The 9,419-nt window shown below is 38.9% G+C and overlaps 2 protein-coding genes and 1 long non-coding RNA gene across 5 annotated transcripts in view; 1 reads left to right on the forward strand and 2 right to left on the reverse strand.

Annotated features, from left to right (window-relative positions):
- Window positions 1-9,419, reverse strand: part of LOC132097344 (uncharacterized) — a 404,710-nt gene that overhangs the window by 285,514 nt on the left and 109,777 nt on the right. The gene's annotated exons all lie outside the window — the stretch shown is intronic.
- The window catches only part of LOC132097345 (uncharacterized), a 433,761-nt gene that overhangs the window by 57,143 nt on the left and 367,199 nt on the right, over window positions 1-9,419 (reverse strand). The window lies entirely within an intron of this gene.
- The window catches only part of mib2 (MIB E3 ubiquitin protein ligase 2), a 69,079-nt gene that overhangs the window by 3,901 nt on the left and 55,759 nt on the right, over window positions 1-9,419 (forward strand). The window lies entirely within an intron of this gene.

The following is a 9,419-nucleotide window of genomic DNA, read 5'->3' on the forward strand; positions in this document are numbered from 1 at the left end:
ACTCCACCCACTGGCAATATTTGAAAAATGCTGAAAAGTGGGCAGATCACAGCGGAGATAGAGGGGATGAACCGAGGGCGGGGCTGAGCGAGTGGGGCGTGAACCTGAGACTCGCAGTGACGGATTGATTGACAGCTGCTGTCAGAGACGCTAAAATGGAGAGTGACTGTAGTGACGCAAGTAGCTTTGCAACAGAGCGATCATTTGAAGTAGAGGACTTTTCTCCCCCACTTTCACCTGAAGTGGAGGGTGTCGAGGTGTCTGTTCATATCAATTCGAGCCGCTGGCTCAAACTGCGGTCTTAACTCCCGCACCGCGTCGCTTTTCAGCGTGAGCTGTGTGGAGAAGCCCATTTCCACCTCCATTGCGTTGGAGAAGCAACCCCGTGTAAAATGCAGTTTGCACACTCGAGCTCTAGGCGGGAACTTGCGGTCTTCCAGGCCAAATGCATGCAACCACTGGCGCTTACTTTTAAAGTCTGCTGGTAAACCATGCAGTCCAGCAGTGCTGTCGCAACCAGCAACACACCTCCGTACCATCCTGACCACTGTACTAAATTAGGGCTGCAACTAACGATTATTTTGATAATCGATTAATCTGTCGATTATTTTTACGATTAATCGGTTTATGTACTTATATTTTAGTTTTTCCCATTTTTTCCCCAAGTAAATTATTAATAAATGGTCTTTATCCTTCAGTATAGATTTTTAAGAAATTTTAACCATTTTGCATGGTCATATCCTCATCAAAAATATACCTGGAGTTGTTTTATTGTGTTAGTAATCCTTTGTCGAACTCTTCTGCAATCAAAACACTGACCCATACTCTAGCAAATTTCACAAGGAGATTTCAAATAATGTTTTCACCATGGCAGTCCTTAGAGCTCCTAAAGTAGTTTCACATCCCGAACAAAGCTTATTAAGGAATCTTTCAGAACATATTTTCACGAAGAATAAGGATAAAACAGAATAAAATTGCAGTGCATTGTATTTTATTATTTACTGGGAAACAGCTTTATAGCTTTTGCTGTGAAATTGTAAACAATCCTTCGAAAAAAGTGCCAATATCTTGAAACCTGAATGGAACTCACAATTTAAAGTAAAATCCATCAGAAGGTTGTCCAGAAAAAAAAATTGTACAGTCACACACAAAAAAACCTGCTGTGTGAAAAAGAGCAGTGAATACTTAGAAAAAAAAGTGCATTTCAAATATCTTTAAACATTTACCTCTCTCATTCAGTCATAATTAGGCTGCACGACTGAATTATGAACTGGTAAACGACAAACTGATCACAGAACATGTTTGTAAAGCTTTAAATGTTAACTGTTAAAAAGCAATGTTATCAGCTTTTACGACTAAACATTTGCAAACAACATTGTACAGGAGAATCTGCACAAATGAAAGTCTTAGTGGCCGTTCACAAATCGCGCCTAAAAACGCGTGGAAAATGCTAGGCGCGCCGCTTTCTCCTCCTTTTCAAAGCGCTCGTGCAGAAGCGCCCCTGAGGCGTCTGCCGTTGCTAAGCAACCATGACGTGCTCTCTCCTTGAAGACAAGGAAATTTCAGCAAAGGATAAATGGATTTGCAGCTCAAAAAATCGCTTGCAGTAGCTCTGCTACTAAATTTATTTCAAAATGGAAATCCATATACAACTATGATCAGCTGTTCCTTTCATCTTGACTGAGCTTTTAACGTTGTTACGGGAAAGGATGAAGCTGATTGGTTAGTTCTTGTCACATGACCCGTGATGCGCTTGCGGCATTCTGAAAAGTTTAAATGTTTTTAACTCGATGCGGTGCGGTGTTGGAAATAACCAACTTGAGCGCGCAAAAGACGCGATATGTGAACGTCCCCTTAAACAGTTCAGTAGTGCAGAGTTTACCGGTTACTCTTCTTTTTTGAAGGCTCAAAGTAAAGTACTCCCAGCTCCCACATCACGCTGAATGCTGCAGAGACGCTGTTCAGGAAGCACGTGACATAAAACGAGGCCAGCTATTGGCTATTCGCTACTTCTCCTGTTGTACTGGCTGAGTAAAACCTCCGGTGGCTCATTACTGCCACACTTTGGTCACCGCAGATTTGAAATATGCACGAAATGAGCCGCTTACGGCAAATAAAAGTTATTTAGCAACGAATCGATGACTAAATTAGTTGACAACTATTTTAATAATCGATTTTAATCGATTAAATCGATTCGTTGTTTCAGCTCTATACTAAATACAGATAAATCTAACTTGAAGATCTAAATAACTATATAAATGCTATGCTAAATAGATGCTATATTAAGTCTATCCTGGTCGTTACCAATACTCGCAATTCTAGCTCCTGACTCACTACAGTGATTTTGATGGTTTTATACTGCCAAGGGCGTGGTAGCTCGTACCAAGGGGCGTGGTGAGCTGAAAACTGCTTACGTCACTTGCCACCGCAACATCCAATAGGAAAAATCAACTGCAGTAGCCACCGTTCAACATGAAGAGGGCAGCACTCACACGTTTTTACACCATATATTGTAGAATTAAAACACTTTATACTCAAATGTCAAAAAAGTTACTCGAATCAATGAACAGCACTAATAAAGCCCCATTCTTACAGATCATTAACTAAAAAAAGTTGGTTTAGGGTTTAGTTACTCTTTAATGTTATCTCCATTGAATAATATTAGCAGACAAAACTTTTGATTAATGTGTTATTAAAAGTTGAAATTAACATGAACAGTTAATAACCGCAGTCATTGTTTTTTCATGTTAACTAATGGAACCGGTTAAAGGGTTAGTTCACCCAATAATCACAATTATGTCATTAATAACTCACCCTCATGTCGTTCCAAACCCGTGAGACCTCCGTTCATCTTCTGAACACAGTTTAAGATATTTTAGATTTAGTCCGAGAGCTCTCAGTCCCTCCATTGAAGCTGTGTGTATGGTCTACTGTCCATGTCCAGAAAGGTCAGAAAAACATCATCAAAGTAGTCCATGTGACATCAGAGGGTCAGTTAGAATATTTTGAAGCATTGAAAATACATTTTGGTCCAAAAATAGCAAAAACTACGACTTTATTCAGCATTGTCTTCTCTTCCGTGTCTGTTGTGAGCGCGACTGCTGTGACTGCTGATGTGTTATCTTTGTTATTGGGTGCGCCAGAAAACACATCAGCAGCGTCCTGAACAAATACGTGCAACAAATGTCTTCCCAAATTCGTAATGAGAATCATTTATAAATCGACTGTTGTCAACCAAAAGAAGCTGAGGTCTCACTGAGGTCTTCCTGCAGGCTTCAAGCACAGTTTTCAGTAAGAGTCTCCGTACGCACAGCACGCAGAGTAGTTACGTTTTGAGGCAAAACAGAGCAGAAAAGGTGCGAGGTTTTAAAAGAGTGCTAAGAGAATTATACAAATACCCCTGAAGGTTCTCACTGTCTTCAGAAACGATTGGATGGCATTTTGTTTTGTTTTCATCTTTGTTCCATGTAATACTGAAGTCAGCGGCTCTTAATCCCAGTCCTCGCGCCCCCCCACTCTGTTCCTCTTATCACTTCAGATGTTTGATCTATCTGTGAAGTTGACATCTCAGGATATTCCGCTTGATTCCAGTTTGAAGCGAACATATGTGTTCCATTCAGAGTGCTTTGAAGTGTGCGAGACGTGAATTTAAGTTGTATTTATTCACAGAGTTGTATGATGTCACAGTCGTTCTTGTTGAGCGTCTCATTAGTAAGCATCACACAAGTGTGATTCCAGAGGTCACAGTAATGCTGGTTCATCCGATAGATCAGCACAGCACAGTGATTATTTCTTCTGTGAGGTGGAAGTTATTACACGTATTCATGGTTCGATTGGTGGATGTTTTGAAAAGTAGCATCTTCTGTAGTGCTTTTTCTCATTTCAAGCATCTATTGTGTTTTTAACATGCATCATATTCAATAAATGTCCAAAAATAAAAATTCAGTCATTATGTACTTGAAAGAATTTCTTCTGTTGAACTCAAATTCTGTGTTTGCCTTTAGAGATTCAGCTTTGGGTTATTCTTTCCCATATAATGAAAGTAAGTGAGGGCTTTATCTGTAAAGCTGTAAAATGATGATAAAATAAGCAGATTCACACCACAGTGGTTCATGTGTCTCAAGTCATTCGATCAGTCATGACAATCAATGAATCATGAGTTATTCCTGATGGAAATCAAGCCCTGCAGTGTGTGCAGAGAGAGGAGGAAAACCAGACGGACTTGTTGTGATATAAACCAAATGATGGGTTTCATGAAAAGTGGCCTGTTTACATTGGCGAGGCTACATGAAGGCCAGGGTGGCACGGGTCCAAGCCATCGTAGCTTCTGGAGTAAAGCACCCGGCAAATAATGAGGAAAGTAAAACAAATACATAGCATGTTTTTCACATGCAGGATGTGAATATATATATACTGTATATACGCCTCATTAGTTAAGGAAATGTATTATAATAACCTTGAAATCACAGAGTGAATGTCCATCCAGCTAAAGACAGCGTACATATCCGATCAGTCAAAAAGGCTGTTATTATGTATAATGTAAGAGTGTGCTGTTTTAATTTTGTTCTTGAGGCACTGTGGTTATTCATTAGCTCTGATGTTTCACAGTCCTGTCCGGTCTGGCCAAACCTTTCAGCTGATACATCATTGAACAGTCTTTAACAAATATCCATTATATAACATAATGTGCATTTTGTATTTCATCTTTTGTCTTTCATCTAAAGCTGCAACTAACAATCATTTTGATCAATTAATTGCATAAAAATACATAAAATATATATTTAATCAATGTAGTATGTATGATAAAGAAATGTATATATAAAATAAGGTAATAAAGAAATACAAAAGCACAGACTCGATGTAATCGCGTGGGACAAACACATTAACTCAGAACATTTATGCTTTATAGACATAAAGGTATAACAATGTGCAATTGGGTAATTATTTCTCCATTATTTGCATTGCAATTTCAGCAAAGTGAATATTTTAGCACTAAACGTATGTTGCGTTCCATCTGTCTGTCGTGTGTGTGTGTGTGTGTGTGATAGACAGTTTTCTATTGGAGGGTATCGCTTCATGGGAAACTTGTGCGTTGTTACATTTATATTCCGGTCACATCTGCTTCCCAGTAGGCAACATTAATAAGCTGTAGTATACCGAATTTACACCGTCTTCTTCCATTAAGCCTATGGGAGGACAACAGTTTAGTTGTCACTGTTTTAGTAGAGCACATTAAGCGTTTGTGAAACCTGCGGCCACACTCCTGAGCTAATGGTACAGCACACAGCGCAAATTGTAAGATAAAACAAAAAAAGAATTGGAAAAATAGGAAATATTTCTTCAAATGATCTTTCTAAAGTCACAATTTAGCTAAATTTAAATTTAAAAAAGGAAAGAAATGGCAGTTGTTAATTTATGAAGTAGCTGAAAAAAATGGTTAAATGAATGTCAATTTTAGCATTTTTGCATTTGCTCTAGGGCTGTCAAAATTGCTCAAAAATGTAGTTCGAATATTCCCTCTAAAAAATACACGAACTATTCGAACTATTCGAACATCTGGTTGCGCATGTTGTCAATGACGCGCATTACGTCAATAACAGGCATAAATAATACAAAGAGACATAACTACTTGTATAGTTAGTCTATTTAAGTTTAAACATATATGACAACGTATTACCTACACAAAAACAAGGAAATCAACTAATGGCCAAGACTGCAGACCTCACGCTCTCTCACCCTCACGTTCTCTGCGCATAATGGTTTAAATGAACAAACACATTTTGAGTGCTGATCAAGAGTTTTGTGCAAGCAATTTAAGGTTGCGACTGTTGTCCCAAATATAGCAGGCTTCATTCAGTGATTGAAACAAATATTATTAATATTAATTGAAGTTTTACAGCATATAGAACTGACATTGAATGCTCCGAGCAAGCTGTGCTGTGGTAAACATGGAACTTTTCTTTGACATGAAACGATAAATAATCAAACCTCGGATGCATTGCTTGACAGAACTCCCTGAGGCGTGCCCCATCCACGATACTGATCGGTCTCATGTCCTTACAAATGAACGAAATTAATTTATCCGTTATGGCCTCTTGTCGTGTTGCAGACAAAGAGCTTGCGGCGAGCGATGCAAAGTAACGTTAAGTGTCAAGACGTGACTGTTTAGCTGGAGTTCCACACATTATGCCATGCTCATTTGGGTGCACATTTTTGAGATGTGACCATGTTGCTAGTGGTCGAATGGTATGCTAACTGCTAACTGTATCTTAAATAGCTTGCATACAACTTTATCTCGCGGGTCAACAATTTTACCTCACTTTCTCTGCTGCGCTCGAGTTGGGCTCTGCACTTGCTGTCATCTTTCATGAAGACGCGTCAACTTTCAGCAGTGATGCTGTGCCAGACAGTGCGACTCCTGTGACCTGTCCCTGAACCCTAAGGAGCGCTAGCGCACCCACTCGCAAAGCAGACAACCACGCCTCTACTACCGCGGGCCTTTTTTCCACATTTTTTTTATTCGAATATTAATTTTCACCTTTGAAATTCTTTTTTTTTAAACTATTCGAATACATATTCGAATTTAGAATATTCGTTGACAGCCCTAATTTGCTCCATATTGTCTGAGAATTGAATTGTGAAGCGTTATACACAGACTGTGCATGCTGCCACTCAGGGAAGTTTCACAAACACTTGCTTTCTGTCATGAAGGACCTTTATGCAAAATAGATATACAGTACTTGTGTGAATTTGCAGCATTAACAGATAAGGGCATCAGCAGAATTTAGGTTAAACAACACACCCCATGGCAAGGAAATAGACATTGACTAGTCATTTTTTATTTTTTTTTAGACTGGCACATTACAAATCAAATTATACTCGCAAAATGGCAAGCATTTTTATAAAGATACATTCATATATAGAATTATTTGAAAGAAGAACTACTTGTTTTTGAACAAAACATCAGCAATCAAGGTTTTTATGTTTCTATTTTAGTAATTAGAACTAAAGCGTAGCAGCCTTGGATGAATTAAATTGTATTAAATTGTATTACCGTATTATAGATTATAAGTCACATCAGTCCAAAAATACGTCATGATGAGGAAAAAAACATATATAAGTTGCACTGGACTATAAGTCGCATTTATTTAGACCCAAGAGAAAACATTACCGTCTACAGCCATGAGAGGGCGCTCTATGTTTTCAACTGAGCAGCATGGAGCGCCCTCTCACGGCTGGAGACGGTAATGTTTTCTGTTAGTTCATTTCTCTCGGTTCATGTCAAATTAATTTTGATAAATAAGTCGCACCTGACTATAAGATTTCGCGATTTCAATCATCATCTGGTGTGCTTGAGACAAATGTCAGTCAAATAGTACTTCTGCTAATAACGGTATAAACATGCTAAGTAGGGCTGTGCGATATGGGGAAAATATCTAATGTTTTATTTATTTTTTTATACAGATATTGCGATTGTGATTTGATTTGCGATTTTAAATTTACTAAGTCAAGCTTCAGCTCAATATTGTTAGAATCCATCAAATAGACTCCATTGTAGTTTACATTAAAACCAATACAATTCCCATTATAACCCTGAAATCCATTCGATTGTGTTTTGGGAGGGGTCCTATACATATACATATATACATCTGTCGCCCGGAGAGCAGTTGGGGGTTCAGTGCCTTGCTCAAGGACACCTCAGTCGTGGTATTGCCGTCCCAGAACGAGACTCGAACCCACAACCTTAGGGTTAGGAGTCAAAATCTCTAACCACTAGGCCAATTATTTTACAATTGTTCGTGGTGTGTGTGTGTGCACTTTGGATGGGTTAAATGCAGAGCATGTATTCTGAGTATGGGTCACCATACGTCACTTTCATATATATACTGTTTATTTATTTATTAATGGTGGGCGTTTACACTGTTGATTAGAGCAGTGCTGATTGGGAAGAACGGAGGTGCTCTCACTCTATTGGTTAGTAAGACTGTCACTCATGGCTGTTGTCATGCATTTGCAATATTGCGTCCACATCGCAGACTTTTGCGATTAGCAAATCGCAACGTCTCAAATCGCGATTTCGATTTGATTTCAATTAATCTCACAACCCTAATGCTAAGGTCTGATGAGATGCTGGGTTGATGAATATTTATCACACTCCAGTGTTTTCCACAGCCTTGCACTCTATTTGTGGCTGCACTCCCCTGCCTCCATATACAGTATATGTGCATGCAAATTCATTTTCTGCCAGCAGGAGGTGCTTTAAGAGCAGGAGAGAGAGAGGTTTCTCTGGTAATGGCTGTAAAGCAACGATGCTTTATCAAGCATTACATGCAAGATTAAATGAAAATGACATTGAAAATGTTCTAAATACAGAGAGGCAGGGCATAGAGGAGCAACAATAATGTACATTATGTAAATACAGTCGGTTATGTTCTGAAATACAGTGATATAAAAACACCCGCACCGGCCTTTGATTTTGAAACATGCAGTGCTTATGTTTATTCAATGAAGTCAAAGCCTTTTGGAAAATCTATTTGTGGTGGTCAGTTTTGATATTGTGGCGACCCGCCACAAATAAATCAATGTGTGGGAAACCTTGCACTCTCTGTGTTTGCTCAAACTGATTGGCTGAAATCAAATTGTTGATGTAATAGATGAGTACTAGCAAATGAGACTGCTGCTTTAGAGACTGTGCTTTAGCTCCGCCCACTAATGCAGAAACCAGTGGAGGAAAAGTTTACTCCCAGTGTAGAGGATTGCATTTCCTGTAGCAGTTAACTCTGGGACCTCTGCTACTAGGTTTAGGATGTGATTGATTAATTGAAATGTGTTATTTAACCGCTGTAATTTTGAGGTGAATAGTGAAGGTTTTCCATGCCACAGACTCTATTAAAGAAATACATCAACCTAAAATAAAACTGTGCTCACCCTCGGGCAATCAGAGATGGAGATGAGTTTGTGTCTTCATCAGGTTTGTAGAAATGTAGCACTGCATCAGTGTCTCATCAATGGATGCTCTGCATTGAATGGGTGCCGTCAGAATGAGAGTCTGATAAAAACATCACAATAATCGTCAGCACTCCAGTCCATCAGTGAACATCTGGAGAAGACAAAAGATGAAACAAATCCAGCATTAATATGATTTTAACTCAAATACATAGAGTCTATAATCCATAATAACACTTCCTCCAGTGAAAAAGTGTTCTGGTCTGAATCAGGAGAGAAATCTGCACAGATCAAGCAGCGTTTAAACAGCTCTGAACAAATCTGTGTCTGGATTCAACAGGAGATGCACTTTTTCACTGGAGGAAGTGTTATTATGGATTATGAGTTAAAATCATCTTAATGCTGGATGCGTTTCATCTTTTGTCTTCTCCAGATGTTCACTGATGGACTGGAGTGCTGTGGATTATTGTGAT

The sequence above is a fragment of the Carassius carassius genome, chromosome 21 (genome assembly GCF_963082965.1).
Source record: "Carassius carassius chromosome 21, fCarCar2.1, whole genome shotgun sequence".
NCBI lineage: Eukaryota > Metazoa > Chordata > Actinopteri > Cypriniformes > Cyprinidae > Carassius > Carassius carassius.